Below are 27,790 nucleotides of genomic sequence, written 5' to 3' on the forward strand. Positions count from 1 at the left end.
GTGCAGATTATATGTATCGTATCTTTAATTTGTGTAATTTTATTATAAATTTTTATAATATTAATTGTAAAATGTATGATCTCATTACAAATTGAGATAACAAAAAATGTCGTAACTAAATCATAAATTTTTATAATGCCAATCCCAAAATTTTAGACACCCATAAAATTTCAACATTTTAATCACAAAATGCGTAACTCCACAAATTGACATAAAAAAAAATGTCAGTCATAATATCAATTACAAAATTTAGACAATTTGTTATGCTAATTTATGACAAGGTTATACATTTTGTGATTGATATCACAAAAATTCATGATAAAGTCATGCCAGTCATAAAATTTTAAACATTTTGTTATATTAATTTGTGACAAAATTATATATTTTATAATTGATGTTACAAAAATTTATGATAAAATTACACTAATTTAACACCAACTTATGATAAGTTGTATATGATATATACCTTTGAAGGATGGACATGATAGGCTTTCTCATATTTCTAATAATTGATTTATTTATTGATTATTATTTTTTGTGAAATAAGGTTATTATCAAGGCCCCCCAGTGATGGCACCACCTCAGTATACTGCTCCACCACCACCACGGAGCCAACCTGGTTTCCTTGAACGATGGTATATCTATTTTCTTCTCTTTATTACATGATATATGGAGGAAAAATTTTGAGTGTGCATTGCACACCATATATAATCGTACACAAAATCTTTTATATTAAAATAAAAGTTAATATCGTACAGAATAATTATAAAAAAATATAAAAAATCAAACAAGAAACCTTACTGAAACTATAACAACAAACAACAAACTCCAAAAAAAAAAAAAGAAAAAAAAAAAGAAAAAAAAAAGGTACAATATGAGAAATCATCAATCTTCTCATAAATATGATTTGAAAGAACAAGATATACATTTGAATATAGTTCAACCCCACCGTTCCCATTGTTGTCGTCGTCCTTGTCACCGCTGCCTAACTTTGTCACTGCCTTCTTGTACATTGGTTATCGCCGGAAGCCAAAGTTAAGAAGAACAACCACAATAGTAGGGAGGAGAATTGAAAGAAGGGAGACCATTATGAGTATTAAAAATTCAAAAATCTATGTTAGAAATCGGAAAAGAAACTCTCAAACACCTCTTCCTAAGTATCAAAAATCCAAATTTACACTTTGAATGTGTTTTTATTTCTCGTTAGAAAGTTGCTGTTGTCGGAGGGACACCGAAAATCACAAAGAGAGAAATTCAACATAGTGTCATAGCTATAGAGGAGGTAATTGAACTAGGAGACGTGGGGTATCTTGTTCATATTTTGCCTGTTAATCTCTCAATTTGTTTGGCCAGATACAGTCTTAGACCGTTAATTCTCTAAGCAGGGACTATTAAATCCCACTTCTAAGGTTTTAAATATTGGTCGTTTACATATTGTATTGCCTATTATGTATGAGAGTTTTAGATTTTTGATACCATTATTCATCGATATATAATAGCCGATATATGATTGTATTATTGATACTAATACATATCTCAGTACCTTTATTTAAATTATGTTCACTCTAAATGATTTCTTCTCCTCTACCATCTAATAATGGTGAAAACTAATTCTCTCTCCAAAAAAAAAAGGTCAAAACTAATTCTTTAAATTTTATTCTACTCGAGCTCAATAATGCATGGTATATATAATTTCATCCAACAATCTCATGATTACTGAAAAAACATATGTGAAATCCACTGAATTAGTTATCCTCTATACCCTAATCCAGCCCTCTAAACAAACATAACCATATATTATTAATATACAAGTATATTTTAATATATATATATGTGTGTGTATGTTTGTTTGTTTGTTTTATCTTTTAAAAATTCCAATATTGATAAGTAATTTTTTGTTTGTAATTGCAGCCTTGCAGCATTGTGTTTCTGTTGGCTCTTAGACCAGTGTTGCTGTGACCCCTCCATATTTTGTTGCTGTGATCCCTCCATATTGTGTTGTTGCTGTGACCCCTCCATATTATGTGCGTTCTAGGTTTCTAGCTACTATACCCTGCTTTTTTTTCTTTTTCTTTTTTATTTGTAAAAAAACCAGAATTTTCTGGTTTTCTTTTTTCGGGGTGGTTGTGATGTTCAAAATAATTTAGTAGTTATAATTACAAATAAGTTATCCAATTTTTATTTTTTTCTAACCTTCTTCTTGGTTGTCCCATTATCCCTTGCAATTGTCCACCATGGCCAATTTTTTTTTTTGAATTGGCAAGAGATAATTTATAAATACAGTGACAATTTTAAACTATAATTTTGTGAGAATGAACATTAAACTATATAAGAAAATCTAATAATGTGAAATCATATAGAGTTGCTCATGCATATCATAATGACAATGTCCATCACCCCTTAGTTAGTGGTTTCAAATTCGAAACTTCAATAGTAATTAAAATTGCGTTTGAATTTTATGTAGAGATTTGTGAAGTGAGAATTTTTTACTTTTGTCACTTTATTTAAATTCAAAATTCAAATTCAACCTCATGTAGTAATATTGTTAACCAAAGTCAATAAATGGGTTTTTTTTTTAAAAAAAAAAAAAAAATTCCTTAAGGTTGTGTTTGGTTCGTAGATTTGGAGAGTAATTTGAAAAAAAAAAAAAAGTGTGAAATATAGTTATATTTCATTCATATTTCACCTAATTTTTCTTTTTCCATTTGTAAGTCTCTACCTAAATTCATGAATTAAGTACAGTGTCAACATAATGAATTCGTGACAACAAACATTCACACTCCGTTCGGATGGGGTGATTGGCCAGAAATGATAAAAAATGGTGAGAAAGATAATTCTTTTCTCATAATTGGTTTATAAGTTGGGTGTGAAATGGTAAGAAAGTGAACTCCCTCGCTTAATTCCAATATTATATTATTCTTTCAAATACAAAGAAATAAAACAAACCTCATTCATATTTCTCACTTACATAATTTTCTTTCTTATTCAAATATTATCACCATCACGAACTGACCTTTCAGATCATATTGAGGACAGAAATTGATCAACAACAGCGATTCATCATCCAGCAAACACATAGAATTTCCCTTTGTTCTACTCATACAAATGTGTGGGTTATATAAATATTTATGTATATAAATAAATTAAATAAAAATTTATTTTGGTAGTTTGTCAATATATAGAAATTAAAAATTTAAAGAGCAATTTTAACAGTAATTATTTTGTGAATTAACTTCTAAGCAGTTATAGGGTTATACGTAAATTTTTAAAAAATGATGCAAGGGCATTATTGACATACAAAAAAGATAAAGGTTTCGAAACATCAACACTTTTGCTTTATAGATGCCATCTCTCTCACTCCTCCTTCCCACCTCTACTTGGCATCCATCACTTTATCTTTGTTTGTTCACCACTCTTTAAAAAACACGTTCTATTTCTTTTATTCTTTCTATCTATATCCAAAACAATAATTGAAACTAATATACGACGATAGATGTAAACATGTTTACATGTATAGAGATGCAAATATCTTTCTCATATTGGTGACTTCAATGATCGATTTTTCAAATAGTTCTCATTTGCATAAACTCGAGGTTGGGGTTATTATGTAAAATTAGGATAGGTGTCTATATATAGGAAGAAGGGAAGAGGGATGGGGTGTGGGCAAAATTGGCATTATCTTTGCTGACGTCATTATCTTATATTAGGTCAAAATGTGTTGATCAACAGAATGATTAAATTATTACAAAAGTTTTACAAGAAGAGAAACAGTGAAACTTTAGAAAATAAAAGGAGTGTCAATATAATTTATCTTAATTTTTAGGAGAAATTATCTCTCAATGTAAGTTGAGAAAATTATTATATATATATGAAAAAAATTACCATTTTAATTATTAATATTGACAAAATTTACTAATTATTTTTAAAATTTTACACTGATATAAAATTTCTCCTAATTTTTATTACATAAATAAACAAAAGCAATTGTGGCTTGTCGGGCTGGAAAAACGTGTTGCTTTTGTGTCAAAGTAATGCCACTAGTTCCACACCTATCTTATTTATTTTAATCTTTGGATTCTTTGAGAGAGATTGCTTAGTGATTTGTTTAATAATCTAATATTTAACTAAAAAAAAATTAGGATTCAGACTGATAGTTTACTTGGGTATGTATCTCTATACAAGGGATTATTGCCTCTTAAGGGAATAAAGGAACTTAGAAAATTTGTAAAGAAATTTATCTCGACAAAATAATATATTGTCCAAGTGCAATTTTTATATAACAAGAACTACACTTGAAATGAATATCAACCATAAAATATTTAAAAATTTTACAAAATGAGAGATTAAGAAGTTTAGACTAAATGAGCCGTTCAAAAAAAAAAAAAAAAAGTTTAGACTAAATGACTAAATTAGAAAATTGATAGATTTTTGTCAATCTCTCATCATAATTTTAGATCATTATGATACACAATTCAAAGAAACTGATAATTTAAGATTAACAATTATAAAAATGTTAATATTATCTAATCCAGTCCAAGCAAAAATGTGTATAGGGTTATGCACAATTTTGAGGGAGGAACAAGATGGTGGGGTTGGTTTGCTCATCTGTTAATTACTAGTAAAGTTTGATACTATTCTTGAAGAACATAGCAATATTATATTATATTATATATTATTACTAGTTTCCAAAAGAAAATTCCAATTTGAACCAATGCAGTGGTGTGTGTGGAATATATCCCCTCTTCTTCGTCCACATATGTCGTGACATAACTTTGTTCTATCTAGTTGTCTCTAGAACCAACCAATTTCCAGAACCTAATATTTTAGTTCTTTTAATTTATCATTTTGGCATAGACAAGTGAAAGTAGTGCTCTGTTTTAAATAGGGCTGGAAATGACTCCTAATTATATGAGCTAAACACTAGTCGAGTTTGAATAGTATGATATTTTAACTGTATCTAAATTTATCGAGCTGAGTAGCAGGTTGTTCAAATTTGATTTGAAAATTGAATGAGCTAAAAGTTGTATTTAAACTTGACTAATCTACATATCGAGCCGATTTCGAACAAGCTTTTAAATAATCAAACACAAATCGAGTTCCAATAACTTGGTTCATTTAATAACTCTAATTTCAAAGTATTAATGTAATATATGATATATAATATTTGTGTTCAATGAGATTGAGTAAAAGAAAATAATTAGAAGTGACTTTCTCACATTATCTAATCATTTCATCAAGTCACTTTTATTGATTCGGAGACATCATATAAGATGATATGAGAATGGTGACCCAAACATACGTCACTATCTCAATCTATTAGAAAATGTGCATTATGCCTTGAGATCACCTTTATTCTTAGAGCACTCGCTCTCTTGCTTCCCTTTCCTCCAAAGTATTCCAAGCTTCCTTGAGGTATATAAAAAGGCTTAAACACATCCTACCTCAGTAGTCTACTAAGCCCCAATCTTTCAATAATCAATCAGCTCTATATTTCTTCTTCTTTGTTTTGGATTTGTGTGGCAAAGATGAGTAACTTCAAGAGTGATAACCCTGACCCTGCCACAGGTACCCCATTCAAAAGTGATAACCCTGACCCTTCTAAGGGTACCCCTGCTACAGGTACCCCATGCATCTCATTCTTCTCCCTATTCTTTGTCTCTCTTTTTTCTTTCTTTATTCTTATTTTTTGTTTTGGGTTTTGTGCTGCAGAGAAGAGTGAACCTGAGAAATCTAGTCTTGACCAAGGTACCCCATGCTGATTGCAAAGTTGTTGTTGTTGTTTTTCAAAGAATAGATGTTAATTTAACAAAGGGTAAATTATGCTTTTCACCCTCTTATATTCTAATTGTAATAATTAAATTCTCAAATATGTTGTTTCAATATATTCTCTCCATCACTCATTGTTTAAAAATGGACAAGGTTCACGTGATGACCATGCAAAAAGGAAAATTTTTGTTTACACTTTTCCCATTCAAACAACCACTCAAATTCTAGACAAGACAGGATTAGGAATGAGTGTATTCGGGAATGGGTAGGAGTAGCACCGATAGAGGATAAGTTGAGAGAGAATCGTTTGAGATGGTTTGGTCATATTCAACGGAGACTAACAGAGGCAGTAGTGAAGAGATGCGATGCTGTAACGGTAGATGGAAGTGTTAGGAGACGGGGTAAGCCTAGAGTAACGTTGACTAGCGTTTTAAATAGAGATATGAATCTACTTAATTTGACTAATGAAATGGCCTTTGATAGGGTCGCGTGTGTAGACGTCCCCGAACGCCCCGGGAGGAACGAGCTCCCGTTCCGTTCATATTGGGGTCACTACAGCTCGGACTCTCAAATTTGTCACGGTTCTAAGTCTGAACCAAAGAGTCCAAATCCGGCAAATCGTTTTGAGAAAACAGATTTTTGAAAGAAGTGCCAAACATGGACTGCTTTGCCAGATACAGAGTCGCCACCTAAATATTTTATTTTGGGAAATTTAGGAAACCCTGACTCGTTGCCGAAGGCCACGTGTCCGTCATCACCAAAGTTGTCTCGGCTCGGGAACTTGGGTATGATTGGGGAAGGTCACTTCGTGAGCACCCCCGCTCGCCCGGTCAGAGACCGGCCTCTACTAACCATGCTATCTATTTTTGAAAACATTGTGTGTTCTTATTCCGGTTTTTAGCCTAGATTACTATGTGATGCGCACAGCATACAAGTACAGACCGGATCGCCTGAATTGGAACAAAACATTTCATGTTTGTTTGTTTCAAAATGGTTTGATGGTGCTACTCGCAAGTAGGCTAAGACGTGGATTTGCCACCCTCAGGTGGGCTTAGAAAATATGATTTTGCCACTATCTAGTGGGCTTAAAACACACAGTGAATGAATTGTTCCAATCTAAATAACCCAACCTTCACCCACAGGCATTCAGGCAGTTATATCATATAAGCACATAGCCTCATGGTAAGCATGCTATTCATGGCAGTCACTCACACGCATGCAAGGATGCTAAAGCATAAAGCTTACCGAGTACTCCAAGTCAAAACAGAAACTTATTAGAAATCATGCATGAATCCTAAGTATACAGAAATGCCTAATGCAACACACGCAAAAATGCAAACTATAGCAGGCTCGGCTATTCTAAACATGGCATATGGAATGCTACAGCTAACATGTATTCAATTTGGAATTGAAATACAATGCAGTTAGTATGATGCGCCGAGCCCGGTGCATGCAATACAGATGAATGATGCAAACATGCTGTCATACTGTATGCTAATTGAAATATGTCCTAATCTAACCATCAAAAGCGGATAAATAAAAGGGAGAAAGACGTGGGGTTGGAAGACATACAACACACACAAGCACACTTATTACAGTTGTGCCCTCGCGCAGAGGGTCCGAATAAATATACAGTCCCGAATAAAAGAATATTACAGTCCAAATATTACAGTCCGAACAATATACAAATTCCTAATTAATTAACAAATTAACTAAGAAAACTATAAAACTGGCATGCAAGCCAGGGACTGTCTTGCTTCTGATGAATGATGCATGTCTGGACTGCCTTGCGCGGAAATCCACCGGGATGCCCCAATTAGCCTCTGTTTAGCAGTTATTCTTAGAAAGCGTGCCAAACTCTGAAAAGTTGCTGATTCTTCATTTTGCTGCAACAGAGAGCAGGAAAGGGACATAGCAATGTATTTTCACAGATATATGCATGCCTCGATCCTCGTGCCACCAATCACGCATATCGATGCATGATGGCAGAGGAGTCGAAATGTGCAACTCAATATAGAATGAATGCATGTATAAACACAACAAGAACCTAACTCCATCATGGGTAATCCGGAGTGTCGGTGACTGGAGAATTGAGACACATTCCGTCACTCGGAGTACGAAATGTACCTCGTTTCCCGTGCCCGGGCTAACTCCTATCCCGAACACGATGCAATATGCATGACATGCATGAAATGCGACTAAGATACAATTCTAACATACACAATGTTATAAAATGAGATGCCTCGAAATGCGTGCACGCGGGCACACAAACCAAGGAAATGCATACGCAATGCAATAGGGCTAAAATGGCATATAGAATAAAATATGGACTTATACTGACATGAGAGAGCCTCAGCCACACTCACATAAGAGGTCGATGGATGAAAATGAAGTGCCTCGAAATGCGTGCACACGGGCACGCAAACCGAGGCAATGGCATACGCAATGCAATGGCATGGAAATGGCATATAGAATGCAACATGGACTTATACTAACGTGAGAGAGCCTCAGCCACACTCACATAAGAGGCCGATGGATGAAAATGAAGTGCCTCGAAATGCGTGCACACGGGCACGCAAATCAAGGCAATGGAATATGCAATGCAATGGCATGGAAATGGCATATAGAATGCAACATGGACTTATACTAACATGAGAGAGCCTCAGCCACACTCACATAAGAGGCCGATGGATGAAAATGAAGTGCCTCGAAATGCGTGCACACGGGCACGCAAACCGAGGCAATGGCATACGCAATGCAATATGGCTAAAATGGCATATAGAATGCAATATGGACTTATACTAACATGAGAGAGCCACAGCCACACTCACATAAGAGGCCGATGGATGAAAATGAAGTGCCTCAAAATGCGTGCACACGGGCACGCAAACCGAGGCAATGGCATACGCAATGCAATGGCATGGAAATGATATGCAAACATGCTAATGGAATTTAAGCACTGAAATGTGGGGGAAAACAGCCCCAAAATGAGGCGAAAACACACCCGATGCATGGAATCTCTCCCGAAATGCAAATTAGGCGCATAGAATGAACTACAGCTATACAAAGCATGCATAATTGGTACACGAGATGAAAAGACAGAAGCAAGGAAGCCTCAAAATAAGCATTTTTACAGTACAAATCATGGCCAAAAAGCAAGCAAAGATAGGGCAACAATGGCATGCAAAATGGGGGCCAAGAGAGGGCAATGAAACAAGTGGTATACGCAAAGCCCAAACTGAAAAATTCCCTTCTCCAACATTGAAGAGGGACCAAAAATAGGCACATTTACAGAACTGTAAAAATCCCAAAACAAATATAGATATGGCTAAGCTCTTATGCAAGAAAACGTGCCAAAAGGTGGCCAAAGAGGCAAGTGGTATATGAAAAGCCCAAACTGAAAAATTTCCTTCTACAACATTGATGAGGGACCAAAAATAAGCATATTTACAGAACTGTAAAAACTCCAAAACAGTATACAAACATGCTAGAAATGCAATGCAAAATGAGGCTCAAAAGAGGCTATAACACAAAGTATACAAAATATTCATCAAACAGCCAAAGAGCCTTAATGAAACATGAAGAATGGGCCAAAATAAGACTATTTCTAGGCCTGTAAAAAGACCAAAAACAGAAGCATAATAGGCTGCCAAAGCATGCAAGAAAATGGCATTCAAGGAGGATATTGAAGCAAGTGCAATATGGAGGGCTCAAACAGGGTTGAGCCCTTAATGAAACAAGAAAATGAGCTCAAAAAAATGACCTTTTCAGTTTTGGTCGGAGCTCAGATCAGCAAGCATGTATGGCTTATAAATGGTGCAAGAAATGGACCGAAAAGGGGGAAATGCTACTCACCCTTGAAGACCAATGCTTTTGTTGCTTCTTGGACCAACTTTGATGATTCTAAGCTTCTGGAATTCCTCCCCTTGCTGCTGGAATGGAGTGGTGGTGGTGGTGCTTGGTGGTGATGAAGGAATGAGGTAGAACTTAGGAGTTTTTCAAGGAAAATGTGAGAGATGGATGGAGATATGGATGCTTATGCTTGAAGCAATTTTTTTCCAACCTCTATCACCAATGCCACCTGCTGGTTATATGGACAAAAAAGAGGGAGCAAAGGGAGGCAAAAGGTGGGGGAAAATTAGGCAAGTTTTCCTCCACAAAATATCCCCCGGATTGGGATATTTTCTGGGGGAAACAGCTATACAGCTGTAAAGTGGATATTGAGAGGAACATGGCCGGCCCATTTTCAAAGCTCCATGTGGTCGGCCGGCCACCTCCCCTAGCCAGCCGGCTAGGGGTCAAAAGGGCCAAGTTTAATTAGTGGCCGGCCACCACAAAAAGGTGGCCTCGCAGGTCTCCTCTTTACAACCCTGTGGTTCGAATTTGGAAACTCTAAAACAGGAGAGAGAACAAGCCATTTTGAGGAGGGGTTCAAAAGGTTCAAATGGAATTAATGGCCGGCCATAAACTTTTAGGGTCCTCCCATGTGTGTACATCACAAATATGTGGTTCAAAGTTCAAGAAAGTGGCCCAAGGGTGTTCAACATTGGCTCGGAAGGAGGGGTTCAAAAGGGTCAAGCAACATTAGTTGCCGGCCATAAACTTTTAGGGTCCTCCCATGTGTGTACATCACAAATATGTGGTTTGGGGTTGAAGAAAGTGGCCCCAAAGTGTTCAACATTGGCTCGGAAGCGCGAAAAACGGGCGTCGGAGGGCGAAAATAGAATATAACTGGTTGCCGAGATAATTTTTGGCCTCCCACCCCCCAGTGACCTTCCTGGTGATAAAACAGAGGCACCTGCCAAAAATGAGCGAAAACCGATGCAAAACGAATGCTCGGGGGCCGAAACACACAGTTCGGGGTCCCGAAAATTGCCAGTTAAGCACCGAAGGTGGCGTTCGGCCACGAAGTGGGTTTCTCAGACTCCAGTGTCCCTTGAAAGGGAGAAAATAAGATGTATGCCAAAAATTAGAGCAAATGGAGATGGTTAGGCGGTCCCGAACCGAGGCATACGGCCAATGATTCCGAAAAACCGGAAACCGGACTCCGAAATGGGCAAAATGGCCTACGGCCACCAAATGTAGCCCACGGCCACTGAGAGATGGTCTACAGGATCTCTCCCTCCCCTCAGGAAAAGAAACAGAGAAAACTGAGTCTGGTTCGCAAACCGAGACAAGGCACAGAAGAGGGTTCGGAAATCCGGAGGCAGGGCTCACGGCCGCGACTCTGAGACTTCTGAACGAGCACGATATGCAACATCACCAAGCGCTCAATTGGTGACGTCTGAGTCTTAAGGTCAGTCAAAAATGGGGTGTCTACAGTTGCCCCTCTTTGACAGAACTCGGAAGTCACAAGTGACGGGAGTGAATGTCAAAGCCCAGAGACGATCCATTTTTGACAAGGCCGAAGACTTAGACAAACATACAAGATAAACAGAGATGTGCCCGCAGGCATGCCGGCAGGCAGGGGCAAAATGCAAATGATATGCAAGAAGATTTTGAAGATTGGACTTATACGCTACGCGAGGCCGGTTTTGAAAGTTGGACTTATACGCTACGCGAAGCCGGTTTTGAAAGTTGGACTTATACGTTACGCGAAGCCGGTTATCACTCATGATCATGCAAAGAGAGCTGTAATGAAGCAATTATGCGAAATAAATGCAACATTTTAAGCGAATGCTAGGTAAGCAAGTAAACTCGAGCCAAACTACACTTCGTGCAGAAAGGATGTAAGAAAATTATGGAATTCTCACTGCAAATACAGTATGCCTGTGTGATAGATACACAGAGCGAACATGTGATTGATACACAAAAAGGTGAACACAAAGTGTGATAGATGCACAAAGTGAACAAGTATGATAGATACACAAAGCGGGAGTGTTTGATTGATACACAAAAAGGTGAGCACAAAGTGTGATAGATGCACTAAGTGAGCAAAGCGAGTGTGTGATAGATACACTATTTGAGCAAAGTGTAATTGATATACGAAGGGTGAAGTGAGCAAAGTGTAATGGATACACACTAAAGGTGAACACAAAGTGTGATAGATGCACTTAGTGAATCAAAGTGTGATTGATACACTAAAGGTGAACACAAAGTGTGATAGATGCACTATGTGAACAGAGTGTGATTGATACACTAAAAGTGAACACAAAGTGTGATAGATGCACTTAGTGAACAAGTATGATGGATATACTAAAAGCGAACACAAAGTGTGATAGATGCACTATGTGAGCAAAGTGTGATTGATACACTAAAAGCGAACACAAAGTGTGATAGATGCACAATGTGAGCAAAGTATGATTGATATACTGAAAGTGAACACAAAGTGTGATAGATGCACTTAGTGAACAGAGTATGGTTGATATACTAAGGGTGAACACGAAGTGTGATAGATGCACTTAGTGAACAGAGTATGATTGATATACTAAGGGTGAACACGAAGTGTGATAGATGCACTTAGTGAACAGAGTATGATTGATATACTAAAAGTGAACACAAAGTGTGATAGATGCACTATGTGAACAGAGTATGATTGATATAAATGTGAACACGAAGTGTGATAGATGCACTTAGTGAACAGAGTATGATTGATATACTGAAAGTGAACACAAAGTGTGATAGATGCACTTAGTGAACAGAGTATGATTGATATACTAAATGTGAACATGAAGTGTGATAGATGCACTTAGTGAACAGAGTATGATTGATATACTAAAAGTGAACACAAAGTGTGATAGATGCACTATGTGAACAGAGTATGATTGATATACTAAATGTGAACACGAAGTGTGATAGATGCACTTAGTGAACAGAGTATGATTGATATACTGAAAGTGAACACAAAGTGTGATAGATGCACTATGTGAACTGAGTATGATTGATATACTAAATGTGAACACGAAGTGTGATAGATGCACTTAGTGAGCAGAGTATGATTGATATACTGAAAATGAACACAAAGTGTGATAGATGCACAATGTGAGCAGAGTATGATTGATATACTGAAAATGAACACAAAGTGTGATAGATGCACTATGTGAACAGAGTATGATTGATATATTGAAAATGAACACAAAGTGTGATAGATGCACTATGTGAACAGAGTATGATTGATATACTGAAAATGAACACAAAGTGTGATAGATGCACTATGTGAACAGAGTATGATTGATACACTAAAGGGTGAATGAGGTGTGATTGATACACTAAAGAAATGATCTTAAACGGAACTTCTTTGAATGAACCGTTCAGACAATATCGTGCATGACTGTGAAAGAAACTTGATAGGTACAATGCAATACAATGCATGATGTTTAAGGAACGCAATAAACAAGCGTAGCGGCGCTTTTAGAAAGCACCTCATGGGGTGAGTAGCGATGAACCGCTCTACTTTGACGGGGATCTCCCCTCGTGCTCTTCGAACACTTACCTTCAACTCACAGTACAAAGGCTCTGAAATACTGACAAGGATTCTTCATGTAGAACACTTTGGATGCTACCTTTCTTCCTGATCATATTCACAACTTTCCCTATTCTCCAACGGGGTGACAGACTAGGTTGGTTCAGTATCCAGAATTGAGGTGCATACATGCTATCTCAACCTATGGGGCTTCCATACAGATTTCAAGCCGAGGACACGCCTCTGGGTATTTAAACCAGACTTTAGTCTCGGAAATCCCGAACCTTTACGTTCTAGGCATCAGCCATTCGAACTCTAGTTTCCACCGTCGCAGTTGGTCTCCTAGGAACTCATTGCGAACACGGCCAAGATGCCTCTGGCAGGGAATGGTACTCAGGAAGAGCACTTCTGATTGCCTATTCTGGCTTGAAGCAGACTTGATCTTGAGCTTGAGGTACAGGTACATTCATACTTCGGAGCATTGGCAAGACCTGAAGAGGTACACACGGAATGTAGTCCTGGAACTTACTGAAGTTGAAACAAACTCAGATACCCGACATTTGCCTCTTTTGCTTTTGCTTTGCAGTTCGGAATCATATATAGCTTCAGATAGGTCCTGGTTCTACTGTTCTCACATGACCTGGGTTGAATCCTGCGATTTTATGAAAGAACGAATCTTGTTTTGCACAGATGTGGAGAACGGCACAGCACTCGGAGCGCAAAATGATTTTATTTTTGAAATTGGGAGATGAGTTTTCGACCAAGTATTGAGCCTACGACTGAACACAGCAAAATGACTCAACAAGGAAATAAAAGGCACACAACCTAGATACATCGAGTAACACTCGAAACGACTTGAAACAAGAATCGAGATAAAACAAAAAGACACGACACTCAGACGTGCACAGGGAGCCTGTTTCACCGGGTAGTGTTTCCCACACTTTCTCATTTGTGGTTCTCACATCACTTGGCCCTCAAGCTCTGTTTTTCTGAAAAAGCCCTCTTCTCACTTTTTCTCTCATCGCACATCTCTCTATTCTTCAATCTCTCATTTTTTATCCCTCCCTTGGGTGGTTGATGGATGAACAACAAATTGTGGGCTCGCGCCCCTAGCGTTCTGCTAGATTCTCTTTCTTCTGCTCACAACAGTGAGTTTCTCCCGCAGAGGGGTTGCGCTACAATTGGGTGTGTAGCAAATCTGCAGCTGACATCGGTTGACGATGCTCTGTTGGGGAGTTCGGACGTGATCAAATCTGTCCAGATAAGGGAGAGGAATATCTTGTCCCATTCCGGTTCGTGCTTCGCACTTGGCTTGATACCTCGTTGCTTGGAGGATGAGAGAGCTTTCAGCCCTTTGTTGTTAACTTCAGTTGTGCCCTATTCTGGCAGGTAGAGTGCCCTTCTTGGCAAGTATGTTGACAATGGGAAAGACAGCAAGCCTGACTCAACTGTGCCCCTAGTTCATCATTTTGACTATTTTTTGTTTTAGTTTTCTCCTAAAAAAAAAAAAAAATTTGACCAAAATGAGAGTTAGATTAACATGCTTGTTCAATTTTCTGATTTAAAATCATGCAAGTCAGGCCATAAGCACTAAAAATTTTCCTCTTTTGGGTCCAAGAAATGGTCCAGTTTTGAAAATTGAATACTTTTCGAAAAGGTTAGTCAACCTCAGTAAAAAATTTTCAAAAACTATTTTTGCAAATGACCACTGCTCAACGAGCACGGAACCTACTCTCGAGATGCACAACTTCGGATTCGAAGGAAGATTGCCCCTTGCTTGAGGGGAACTGCATGGCAACGGAAAGTTGCCCCTTGTTTGAACGGCATCGCGGCGCATTGAATGGCAACGGAAAGTTGCCCCTTGTCTGGATAGCACCGCAGCGCATTGAATGGCAACGGAAAGTTGCCCCTTGTTTGGATGGCACCGCAGCGCATTGTAGGCAATCCTCGGAATGACGAACACAATCCGAATCCTCAGATACAGAGAAGACAAAGATGGCCAGAACCATCGCATGGACACAAACGAATTGTTTTACGGCTGGACTTCAGAATGAAGTTGCCTACGTATCCCAAAGATGGGAATCAAGCCTTACGTAGTTCGGGGTTAAGGTACACTCGGGTATTAACCTCTCCTTTTTAGGCTCTAACTTTTGCCAAGGCGCCCGTTGCAGGTTTTCGACCTTGCGAGCTTTGTTCTTCTTTTTTCAATTTTTGTATCTTTTCATTCTTTTTTTTTTTGCTTCTTTTTCTTCTTTCATTTTCTTCATTTTTCTTCTTTTTTTTTTTTTCATTCTTTGCATTTTTCTCTTTTTTTTTTTTTTTTTTTGTTCTTTTTGTTCTTTTTCTTGCTCTAACTTTTGCCTGGGTCGCCCTTCCGGGTTTTCGGCCCAGCGAGCCTCTCAAGGGGTAAAAGTATAACAAGTCCATGCCAAATGGTTTTGAGATCCTGAAATTATCTGAATCCAGGAGAATGGCTGCTGTTCTAGCTTCGTAAGCTTCTTCATCTGACTTGGTGCTGCTAATTCACGGGCTGCTCTGGATCCGGCCACACAGGCCTCACATTGTAGTTGACCGTTGAACGTTCTGAATTCAAGTTCAAGGTTTTGAAAGCAGAGGGGTCGAGTCTCGAGGCTGAGAGCAATCCTAAGTTGCACAATCTCAAGAGCGATTCCACACAGGTCTTCGCAGGATTGCGCAAAACATTTTTTGAAATCTTTTAAGAAAGCGACCAGTCGCTCGCGCTGAAGACAGTGTAGAACCAATCTGGATCAAGCTAGGATCCTTCCCAGTACTCACACTAACAAGCATAATCTCAATCATTAAGGGCTTAGCATGCCTCTCTTTCTGTCAAATGATCAAAGGTTTGCAAATCCCGAGGAATTCCTTCCTCTTCGTTTTCACCGCAGTGTTTAAAAAAAGTTTTGAAAAACTTAGGTCAATGCAATGATTCTGGGGCACAAGAGAGCAGGTGGAATGCACTGCTATTTCATTCAAACTTTCCGGCATAATTGGCACATGGCAGAAGCGAACACAGAAGTGCAAAAATTACTGCTGTTTCATTCAAATCTTTTGGTGTTACTGGCTCCTTGGCGAAAACAGACTCAAAACAAAACGAAAAAGACAGACACAAAACAAAATGGTGATGCCTGAGGTAACTCTCCCTGGAATCACCCGACTCCCATACAACAGGACTGACTCGATATAACAAGATAGACCCAAAACCAAAGAGAGACTGACTCAAAACAAAAGACAGACTCAAAAACAAAACAACAAGACTGACCCAATACCCAGGTCAGAATGCAAAATTAACAGCACTTATACATTGCTCAAAATAGTGCATGCTATCCACCACAGCTGGAGTAATCTGAGCGCCATCCGCAGCTGGTTCAATCTCTGGTCAGATCACATTACCCCCCACAGGTTCACTGATCAAATGCCGATGGACTTTGCTGGACTGGCGCGGGGATAACCCTGTTGTCAAACAGATCTTGTACATCATGGTGCAGACGAAAGCAACTGTCAGTGTCATGACCGGTTTGTTGATGGTAGGCGCAGTACTTAGTATGGTCATGCTTTGCAGGGATAGGATCGGGTAGGGGCCGTTGTTCCAACGGTTTCAGATGCCCTTTCCGGATTAAGGCCTCTAGAGCTTTTGACAAGGGCATATAAAGCGGGGTGAAAACCCTCTTAACTCGGGGTGGGTATTTGGTTCCTTGTGAGCTACTTCCGGACGCACCGGTGAATGGGGTAGCTGTTTTTGATACGGCGGTAGCCACCATGCCCACGTCAGAAGATCTTGCAGCTGCATCACCACTGGTGGTCGCATTCGAACTGCGGGAAAACGCCCTCCTGGGCTGCTTCTTCTCCTGGTCAAAAAGGCCCTGCTTCATAGCATCCTCGATCTGCACTCCCATCTCATGTAAGTCTGGAAAGGTAGGGAAGGGGATCACAATCATTTTCTGCATTAGCTTGGGCTGGAGATTGCGCACAATCATCCGAATTTGATCTTTGTCAGTGGGCCTAAGGGTCATCATTGAAGCCTTGGCCCTCCACCGGGTCACGAATTCTGAGAAGCTCTCTTTCGGCTCCTGCCTCATCGTCTCAAGATCACGGGTCGTAATCTCGATTTGGGTATTGTATGAATATTGTGCGACGAAGGCCTCAGCCATCTCCTCCCAACTTTGTTTTACTGAATCCTCCAATTTGGCATACCAGGTGACTGCAATACCCGATAGGGTCCGGCCAAAAAGGGAGAGCTTCTGCAATCTTGTCAAGCCCATCGGGCGCAAAACATCTGAAAACAAGCTCAAGTGGACCATGGGATCTCCTGACCCATCAAAACGGTCGATGTGAGGCATCTTGAACCTGTCCGGCAGAGTTACAGCTGCGTCGGTGTACCCGTCCTCAATGCCGGGGATGGACTTTACCCCCTGGGATTTCTTGAACAACTTTTCAAGCTTGCTCAACTTCAACGCTGTATGGTCTACTTCGAGCTCAAAGGGAGAGTCCGATGGGTTGATTGGTGCTTTAGACAGCTGGGGTAAGATTGGGGGCGGAGCCGGCCCGCTTGGAATGTCCGTATCATCCTGGACGTTTGGTGTCTCCCCAGGTGCTGGAGCTCCTGCTGGGGGAGGAACTTGTTGTGAAGCGGACGCGCCGCTTTGCTGTTGCAGCTTGGTGATTAGCTCTGCCTATTGGGCCATGACCGCAGCCTGCTGTTTGGCGAATTCAGCTTGGTGGACAGCATCTTGCTGCATGAGTTTCATACTTTCTTGTATCTGGCGCATCATTGCCTCCATCTCTGATGTGTTCTGCTAATCCATCTAACTGACTGGTATCTATCCCTGCAGTAGAAACTGAGACCTCGGCCTGTCTGTTCACTGGTGGGGTGGATAAGGGCCACTGATCCGGTAACTGCTGAACTGGTGATTTGTGCCTGACTGGCCTTTTTACCCTGCCTCTGGCAAAGGAACACTGATTGCCCTTGAACTGAATCTCTGACCTGACAAAGTCTATCAGTGCAAGTTCGATGAACCTCGGGGGATATTGGAGCCTTCTGAAGCTATAGTTCCAAGACTACCCTAGCAAAAGAGAAAACAGACAGCACCTCAGCCTGATTCCATCTGAACAGATACGAGCATAGCTGAATGAGTGTGCCCTCTACTGAATTCTGTCCCAAAATTCTGCCCCAAATCTGAGTCTGATACCCACAGGTAAAGCTGACTCCCAAATACTGATAGTAATGCCCGCAGGCCTGATGCCCAAACTCGCAAACTGGTGTCCGCAGGCCTGACGCCCAAACTCATACACTGATATATGCATTATTGTAGAGACGCACTCTAAAGCACATAACAGATAAGTGAGAGCCAAAACACCCCTATGTTGGGGTAGGGTTTCCCTGTCCTATTTTGTTAGGAACTAGGGTTTCACTACGCACGCAGCGGTTTCAAACAACCTATAAACGGGTAAGCAACCTGTCCTAGTTTGGAATGGTCACTATGGATCCGAATATGCACTAGGTCGAATGGTCAAAGAGGGTGCCCCGGTAAAACCGGGGTTTGTGTTCCCATGCTGGCAGAGCCCACAACCGGTCAGCCTTATGGTCATGCCTTGACAAGACAAGCCTCCGGCAAACCGTTCAGGAATAGCAGATGGCAAACACGGTGTCCTAGGCGCACCAATGCAAATGCAATGCAAAGAATCACACAAGTGTAGTCAAAAACAGATATCATGAGTTTGAGTCAAGTTCTCTAAATCCCCAGCAGAGTCGCCAGAAACTGTAGACGTCCCCGAACGCCCCGGGAGGAACGAGCTCCCGTTCCGTTCATATTGGGGTCACTACAGCTTGGACTCTCAAATTTGTCACGGTTCTAAGTCTGAACCAAAGAGTCCAAATCCGGCAAATCGTTTTGAGAAAACAAATTTTTGAAAGAAGTGCCAAACATGGACTGCTTTGCCAGATATAGAGTCGCCACCTAAATATTTTATTTTGGGAAATTTAGGAAACCCTGACTCGTTGCCGAAGGCCACGTGTCCGTCATCACCAAAGTTGCCTCGGCTCGGGAACTTGGGTACGATTGGGGAAGGTCACTTCGTGAGCACCCCCGCTCGCCCGGTCAGAGACCGGCCTCTACTAACCATGATATCTATTTTTGAAAACATTGTGTGTTCTTATTCCGGTTTTTAGCCTAGATTACTATGTGATGCGCACATCATACAAGTACAGACCGGATCGCCTGAATTGGAACAAAACATTTCATGTTTGTTTGTTTCAAAATGGTTTGATGGTGCTACTCGCAAGTAGGCTAAGACGTGGATTTGCCACCCTCAGGTGGGCTTAGAAAACATGATTTTGCCACTATCTAGTGGGCTTAAAACACACAGTGAATGAATTGTTCCAATCCAAATAACCCAACCTTCACCCACAGGCATTCAGGCAGTTATATCATATAAGCACATAGCCTCATGGTAAGCATGCTATTCATGGCAGTCACTCACACGCATGCAAGGATGCTAAAGCATAAAGCTTACCGAGTACTCTAAGTCAAAACAGAAACTTATTAGAAATCATGCATGAATCCTAAGTATACAGAAATGCCTAATGCAACACACGCAAAAATGCAAACTATAGCAGGCTCGGCTATTCTAAACATGGCATATGGAATGCTACAGCTAACATGTATTCAATTTGGAATTGAAATAGAATGCAGTTAGTATGATGCGTCGAGCCCGGTGCATGCAATACAGATGAATGATGCAAACATGCTGTCATACTGTATGCTAATTGAAATATGCCCTAATCTAACCATCAAAAGCGGATAAATAAAAGGGAGAAAGACGTGGGGTTGGAAGACATACAACACACACAAGCACACTTATTACAGTTGTGCCCTCGCGCAGAGGGTCCGAATAAATATACAGTCCCGAATAAAAGAATATTACAGTCCAAATATTACAGTCCGAACAATATACAAATTCCTAATTAATTAACAAATTAACTAAGAAAACTATAAAACTGGCATGCAAGCCAGGGACTGTCTTGCTTCTGATGAATGATGCATGTCTGGACTGCCTTGCGCGAAAATCCACCGGGATGCCCCAATTAGCCTCTGTTTAGCAGTTATTCTTGGAAAGCGTGCCAAACTCTGAAAAGTTGCTGATTCTTCATTTTGCTGCAATAGAGAGCAGGAAAGGGACATAGCAATGTATTTTCACAGATATATGCATGCCTCGATCCTCGTGCCACCAATCACGCATATCGATGCATGATGGCAGAGGAGTCGAAATGTGCAACTCAATATAGAATGAATGCATGTATAAACACAACAAGAACCTAACTCCATCATGGGTAATCCGGAGTGTCGGTGACTGGAGAATTGAGACACATTCCGTCACTCGGAGTACGAAATGTACCTCGTTTCCCGTGCCCGGGCTAACTCCTATCCCGAACACGATGCAATATGCATGACATGCATGAAATGCGACTAAGATACAATTCTAACATACACAATGTTATAAAATGAGATGCCTCGAAATGCGTGCACGCGGGCACACAAACCGAGGAAATGCATACGCAATGCAATAGAGCTAAAATGGCATATAGAATGCAATATGGACTTATACTAACATGAGAGAGCCTCAGCCACACTCACATAAGAGGTCGATGGATGAAAATGAAGTGCCTCGAAATGCGTGCACACGGGCACGCAAACCGAGGCAATGGCATACGCAATGCAATGGCATGGAAATGGCATATAGAATGCAACATGGACTTATACTAACATGAGAGAGCCTCAGCCACACTCACATAAGAGGCCGATGGATGAAAATGAATTGCCTCGAAATGCGTGCACACGGGCACGCAAACCGAGGAAATGGTATATGCAATGCAATGGCATGGAAATGGCATATAGAATGCAACATGGACTTATACTAACATGAGAGAGCCTCAGCCAGACTCACATAAGAGGCCGATGGATGAAAATGAAGTGCCTCGAAATGCGTGCACACGGGCACGCAAACCGAGGCAATGGCATACGCAATGCAATGGCATGGAAATGATATGCAAACATGCTAATGGAATTTAAGCACTGAAATGTGGGGGAAAACAGCCCCGAAATGAGGCGAAAACACACCCGATGCATGGAATCTCTCCCGAAATGCAAATTAGGCGCATAGAATGAACTACAGCTATACAAAGCATGCATAATTGGTACACGAGATGAAAAGACAGAAGAAAGGCAGCCTCAAAATAAGCATTTTTACAGTACAAATCATGGCCAAACAGCAAGCAAAGATAGGGCAACAATGGCATGCAAAATGGGGGCCAAGAGAGGGCAATGAAACAAGTGGTATACGCAAAGCCCAAACTGAAAAATTTCCTTCTCCAACATTGAATAGGGACCAAAAATAGGCACATTTACAGAACTGTAAAAATCCCAAAAACAAATATAGATATGGCTAAGCTCTTATGCAAGAAAACGTGCCAAAAGGTGGCCAAAGAGGCAAGTGGTATATGCAAAGCCCAAACTGAAAAATTTCCTTCTACAACATTGATGAGGGACAAAAAATAAGCATATTTACAGAACTATAAAATCTCCAAAACAGTATACAAACATGCTAGAAATGCAATGCAAAATGAGGCTCAAAAGAGGCTATAACACAAAGTATACAAAATATTCATCAAACAGCCAAAGAGCCTTAATGAAACATGAAGAATGGGCCAAAATAAGACTATTTCTAGGCCTATAAAAAGACCAAAAACAGAAGCATAATAGGCTGCCAAAGCATGCAAGAAAATGGCATTCAAGGAGGATATTGAAGCAAGTGCAATATGGAGGGCTCAAACAGGGTTGAGCCCTTAATGAAACAAGAAAATGAGCTCAAAAAAATGACCTTTTCAGTTTTGGTCGGAGCTCAGATCAGCAAGCATGTATGGCTTATAAATGGTGCAAGAAATGGACCGAAAAGGGGGAAATGCTACTCACCCTTGAAGACCAATGCTTTTGTTGCTTCTTGGACCAACTTTGATGATTCTAAGCTTCTGGAATTCCTCCCCTTGCTGCTGGAATGGAGTGGTGGTGGTGGTGCTTGGTGGTGATGAAGGAATGAGGTAGAACTTAGGAGTTTTTCAAGGAAAATGAGAGATATGGATGCTTATGCTTGAAGCAATTTTTTTCCAACCTCTATCACCAATGCCACCTGCTGGTTATATGGACAAAAAAGAGGGATCAAAGGGAGGCAAAAGGTGGGGGAAAATTAGGCAAGTTTTTCCCCACAAAATATCCCCCGGATTGGGATATTTTCTGGGGGAAACAGCTATACAGCTGTAAAGTGGATATTGAGAGGAACATGGCCGGCCCATTTTCAAAGCTCCATGTGGTCGGCCGGCTAGGGGTCAAAAGGGCCAAGTTTAATTAGTGGCCGGCCACCACAAAAAGGTGGCCTCGCAGGTCTCCTCTTTACAACCCTGTGGTTCGAATTTGGAAACTCTAAAACAGGAGAGAGAACAAGCCATTTTGAGGAGGGGTTCAAAAGGTTCAAATGGAATTAATGGCCGGCCATAAACTTTTAGGGTCCTCCCATGTGTGTACATCACAAATATGTGGTTCAAAGTTCAAGAAAGTGGCCCAAGGGTGTTCAACATTGGCTCGGAAGGAGGGGTTCAAAAGGGTCAAGCAACATTAGTGGCCGGCCATAAACTTTTAGGGTCCTCCCATGTGTGTACATCACAAATATGTGGTTTGGGGTTGAAGAAAGTGGCCCCAAAGTGTTCAACATTGACTCGGAAGCACGAAAAACGGGCGTCGGAGGGCGAAAATAGAATATAACTGGTTGCCGAGATAATTGTTGGCCTCCCACCCCCCAGTGACCTTCTTGGTGATAAAACAGAGGCACCTGCCAAAAATGAGCGAAAACCGATGCAAAACGAATGCTCGGGGGCCGAAACACACAGTTTGGAGTCCCGAAAATTGCCTGTTAAGCACCGAAGGTGGCGTTCGGCCACGAAGTGGGTTTCTCAGACTCCAGTGTCCCTTGAAAGGGAGAAAATAAGATGTATGCCAAAAATTAGAGCAAACGGAGATGGTTAGGCGGTCCCGAACCGAGGCATACGGCCAACGATTTCGAAAAACCGGAAACCGGACTCCGAAATGGGCAAAATGGCCTACGGCCACCAAATGTAGCCCACGGCCACTGAGAGATGGTCTACAGGACCTCTCCCTCCCCTCAGGAAAAGAAACAGAGAAAACTGAGTCTGGTTCGCAAACCGAGACAAGGCACAGAAGAGGGTTCGGAAATCCGGAGGCAGGGCTCACGGCCGCGACTCTGAGACTTCTGAACGAGCACGATATGCAACATCACCAAGCGCTCAATTGGTGACGTCTGAGTCTTAAGGTCGGTCAAAAATGGGGTGTCTACAGCGTGGAGAAGAAGGATTCATAGAGCTGACCCCCTTTGATGGGACTTAAGGCTTGGTTTGGTTTAGTTTAGTTTAATGATAAATTTTCTTCCACTCAATTTTCTCTCATTAAGTTTCATTATAAAATATATATATATATATATATATATATAAACCCCTCTTCTTCATTATTAATGTCCTTATGAGTGAAAATCAAATTTCAGATATTGCTGTATGATCCATTGAGTTTTTCAATTATTTCCAATTGATGCAAAAACAGAATTGATTGACATGTTTATTATTTTTAACACTTTGTCCCCATAATATTTTCTAATATAAATCAAATTATGGGGGTCCCCAGGGAAGGCACCACAGAAAATTGACCCAGAAACAAAGGAAGTTGGTATCTTTGCAACATGGTATGCTTATACAATTCTTTATTCTTCACTAATTTATTTTAACTAGTCATTTTAACAATTTACATTATGTAAGATAAAAAAAGAAAAAGAAAAGAAGAAGAAGAAGAAGAAGAAGAAGAAGAAGAAGAAGAAGAAGAAGAAGATGATGATGATGTCACGACCCCATTCCGCCCTTAGCAGAATGGTGCCGTGATGGCCAGTAATCCGAGATTACTAAAGGCCAACTTACAAGAATCTGTCACGACCCCATTCCGCCCCTAGCAGAATGGTGCCGTGATGGCCAGTAATCCGAGATTACCAAAGGCCAACTTACAAGAATTCACACACAATCAAAATATATATATGGGACTAACATGTGCGGAAACAGTAAATTTAGATCTAATTAGTCCGTAAGAGAGCTGTGCATAAGTCAAATGAAATGGCATACATCTTTACATAGCTTTACAACTTGGGTACAATAAAATGAAGTACAAAAATACATCTTGACCAAAAGGTTTCTCAAGCCATCATATACAAAACACAATGAATTACAAGCTAAGAAGCATGATCTTCAAGATGCTACAAAATGCGAGTCCAAAACAAGTTGCAAAGAACATCTAGGCGTCACCGTCGTCCTGCTCATCACCTACATATATATAGAGAGGGTGAGCTTGGATACTCAGTGAATGGTACAAGTAATAAAGGGTTTGCATGAATAATATCCGAGATCTTTATCAAGCGACACACATTATATCTTGCACAAAATCAAAGGCAAAACAAGTTCATCTAACAAGTCTTTCAAGCTTCATCAATCAAAGTCTTTCAAGGCTTTCAAGTTTCAAGGGGTGACATTAATGAAGGTTGTGCTACAAATGCTTATAGTCCCCTAGCACGTACAGACTTTCAAGGGTTGTGCTACAAATGCTTATAGTCCCCTAGCACGTACGGACTTTCAAAGGTTGTGCTACAAATTCTTATAGTCCCCTAGAACGTACGGACTTTCAAGGGTTGTGCTACAAATACTTATAGTCCCCTAGCACGTACGGACTTTCAAAGGTTGTGCTACAAATTCTTATAGTCCCCTAGCACGTACGGACTTTCAAAGGTTGTGCTACAAATGCTTATAGTCCCCTAGCACATACGGACTTTCAAAGGTTGTTATCCAAAACAAGACTAACACTTGATACACAAAATAGGGATAATCATTCATGCTTAACAAATACTTTTCAAAACAAAGCAAAGCAAATCCTTTATCAAAACCTATAACATAGCTTTATTAAAAATACCACTCACATAGCTCTTCAACGTCGAGGTCAAGCGAGAGTCCAAGTCCTACAAATACATGGCAAAGTCTATTGAATGCACTTTCAAACAAGCTTTACATGAATGCAAATGATCTCGGCATTCCTTCAAAACTAAGTCGAACCAAAACAAAACACTGTTCCTCATCTCGGGAAAACATAATGGGCACCAACCAGATCTTGGCCAAGGTCCCACACCTCCTTGCCGAGGTGTGGTCCCGAGGGCCACATTCAAGGAAATGAAGTCGGGAAAATCCGAGTTTCCCTTTCTTGAAGAACATGAACATGAAGAACAAGGATGCAAAGATCATAACTTATCATTACAAAATCTGAGATTTCATGCTATGAATTCAAAAACATGGACCTGGGTACCCGTACTCGAAGATTTCATGAAAACAAACACAAAAACATGAATCTTGATGCAAGCTTTCGGATCAAACAAGGCTTCTATTCAATAACACATGAATATCGCTTTCTCTTTCTAAAACCAAACTTTAAATCGATGCATGGTTTGCAAATCAGGTTCGATCATGCAATGCAGCTAGATGATTAATAAGAACAACAAGAGTAGATTAAGATTCTGACCTCAAGACACGAATCCAACGGCTCAAGGTGTGAAGATCAAGCTTGGAAAAATCTATCCCTCCTCTAAGAACTCCTTCTCCTTCTTCTAGAGCTTCTCTCTCCTCAAGAACAAAGACATATAGCAAATGATACGTTTCTAGGTCTGCTGGCTGACTTAACACTCGGCTGGGACACGTAGCAATGGCTGTTGGCTCTACTGAAAAAGGTGACTGAGTGAAAAGACAAGACCATGACAAAGTGTGTTCTACAAGTAAGATGTCATAGGCACTCCGGCAGGTAATGATCTCGGCTAATAACAAGGCATCAGCAAGTAGGGGAACAATGATCTCGGCTAGGAAGGACAACACTTGACCTAGCTGTGCCACACCTCGGCCTAGATGTGCCACACCTCGGTCTAGGTCATACCACTCCAGGACAAGATCACTTAGGTGCAAAGGTAACATCTCGGCCTAGATAATACACATCTCGGCCTTGGTGATGAACACCTCGGCCAATATGTTAGGGAAAAGGTGGAGGTCAAACAAAGTGGCTCCAAGATAATTCTAGACTGAAAATGACCTCGGCTAAACTCACACCAAGCAAGGTACAAAACATGCAAGAAACACTTAAGCAAAACAAATCAAGGTTTGCAAAATGCAACATATCAAGACAAGATCATGTGATATATGCAAGCATGACTAGAGTAGAGTGATGGTTGTTACAGATGAGGAGATAGATAATAAATTATTTTTTAGATGAATCATACTCTCTGTACTTTATTAAAATTTCACTTTGATTCATTCACTTTTAATTATCATAATTAACTTTTTACGCTTGAAGTCAGTTGTAATATCACAATTTCGTCTGTCTGACGTAACAAGACTAATGGAACTTGTCATATGAGTCATTCTCTTCTCATTAGCACTTACATATTTGTACTAAAATCTCAATTTAGTCGTTGCATTTTTACTAAAATTTTACTTTGTTCCTTTCACTTTTAATTTCCGTTGACTTATAGTAAAGAGTTGATTGTCACAATTAAAAGTAGGAAGACGCCAAGTTTAATTAACTCTTTGAATGAGTTTCATAAGTAGATGGACAAATCTAAACCTTTAATTTGTGGGAAAAAAAATGTTGATGTAAAGACCATATGATATTCGGGAATAGACTTTGAGTTCGGATCCTAAATGGTCCCAGTTTGAACCCGAACCCAAGGAAGTGGTTCTCATATTTTTTTATATTTGGGATAAATTACATATTTAATTTCTATAATTTGATTTAAATTTCGCTTTAAATCTTATATTTTTAAACTGAATAATTTGGTCTCTACAATTTAAGCCTACTTTCAATTTGATTCTTCTATTCAAATTGGAACTTAAAATTAATGATTTTAAGACACTTGTCAATCTCTTGAGTTAAATATATAGAAAATATTAAAAACGAAAATTTGGATAAAATAAACAAATTAAAACTAAACTGAAAGTGTAAATATTAAATTATTCAAATTAAAACTACAAAGATTTAAAAGAAAATCTTGGTCAAATTAAGGAGGGAAAAAGTATAATTTGTCATGATAATTTATGTATGTTTTTGTTTGTTTGTTTATCTTTCTAAAATTCAAATTTTAATTCTTTTGCAGCCTTGCATCTTTGTGTTGCTGTTTCGCCGCAGGAGGGGTTGTTCTGAACGACGAACTCACATCTTAAGGCTGTTTTGACTGTTTCAATAATTCTACATCTTCTTAATTTATTATTTTTAAATGATTTCTAATGATATTAAGATTAGACCTTACATGATAAAATATTTGATAAATTAAAATTTATCAAACGAATCATTAGGAGTGATTTTTAAAAATGATAAATTAAATGTTTCAATTTTTTTTTTTCCCTGGGTGTGATTGTGGTGTGTAAAATAACTTTTTTTTTTTTTTGGTTAAGGAGCTTATTTTGCTTTTGTGTAA

The 27,790-nt window shown here is 39.7% G+C and overlaps 1 long non-coding RNA gene across 1 annotated transcript; it reads left to right on the plus strand.

Moving 5' to 3' along the window:
* Positions 1 to 5,305: 5,305 nt before the first annotated feature.
* Positions 5,306 to 27,790, plus strand: LOC145820001 (uncharacterized). The gene is made up of 4 exons (XR_014360861.1): positions 5,306 to 5,619; positions 5,710 to 5,745; positions 23,929 to 23,986; positions 27,470 to 27,790. It is a non-coding gene; the product is annotated as an uncharacterized LOC145820001 (long non-coding RNA).

The sequence above is a fragment of the Camellia sinensis genome, chromosome 2 (genome assembly GCF_055761805.1).
Source record: "Camellia sinensis isolate YWXY chromosome 2, ASM5576180v1, whole genome shotgun sequence".
Classification (NCBI taxonomy): domain Eukaryota; kingdom Viridiplantae; phylum Streptophyta; class Magnoliopsida; order Ericales; family Theaceae; genus Camellia; species Camellia sinensis.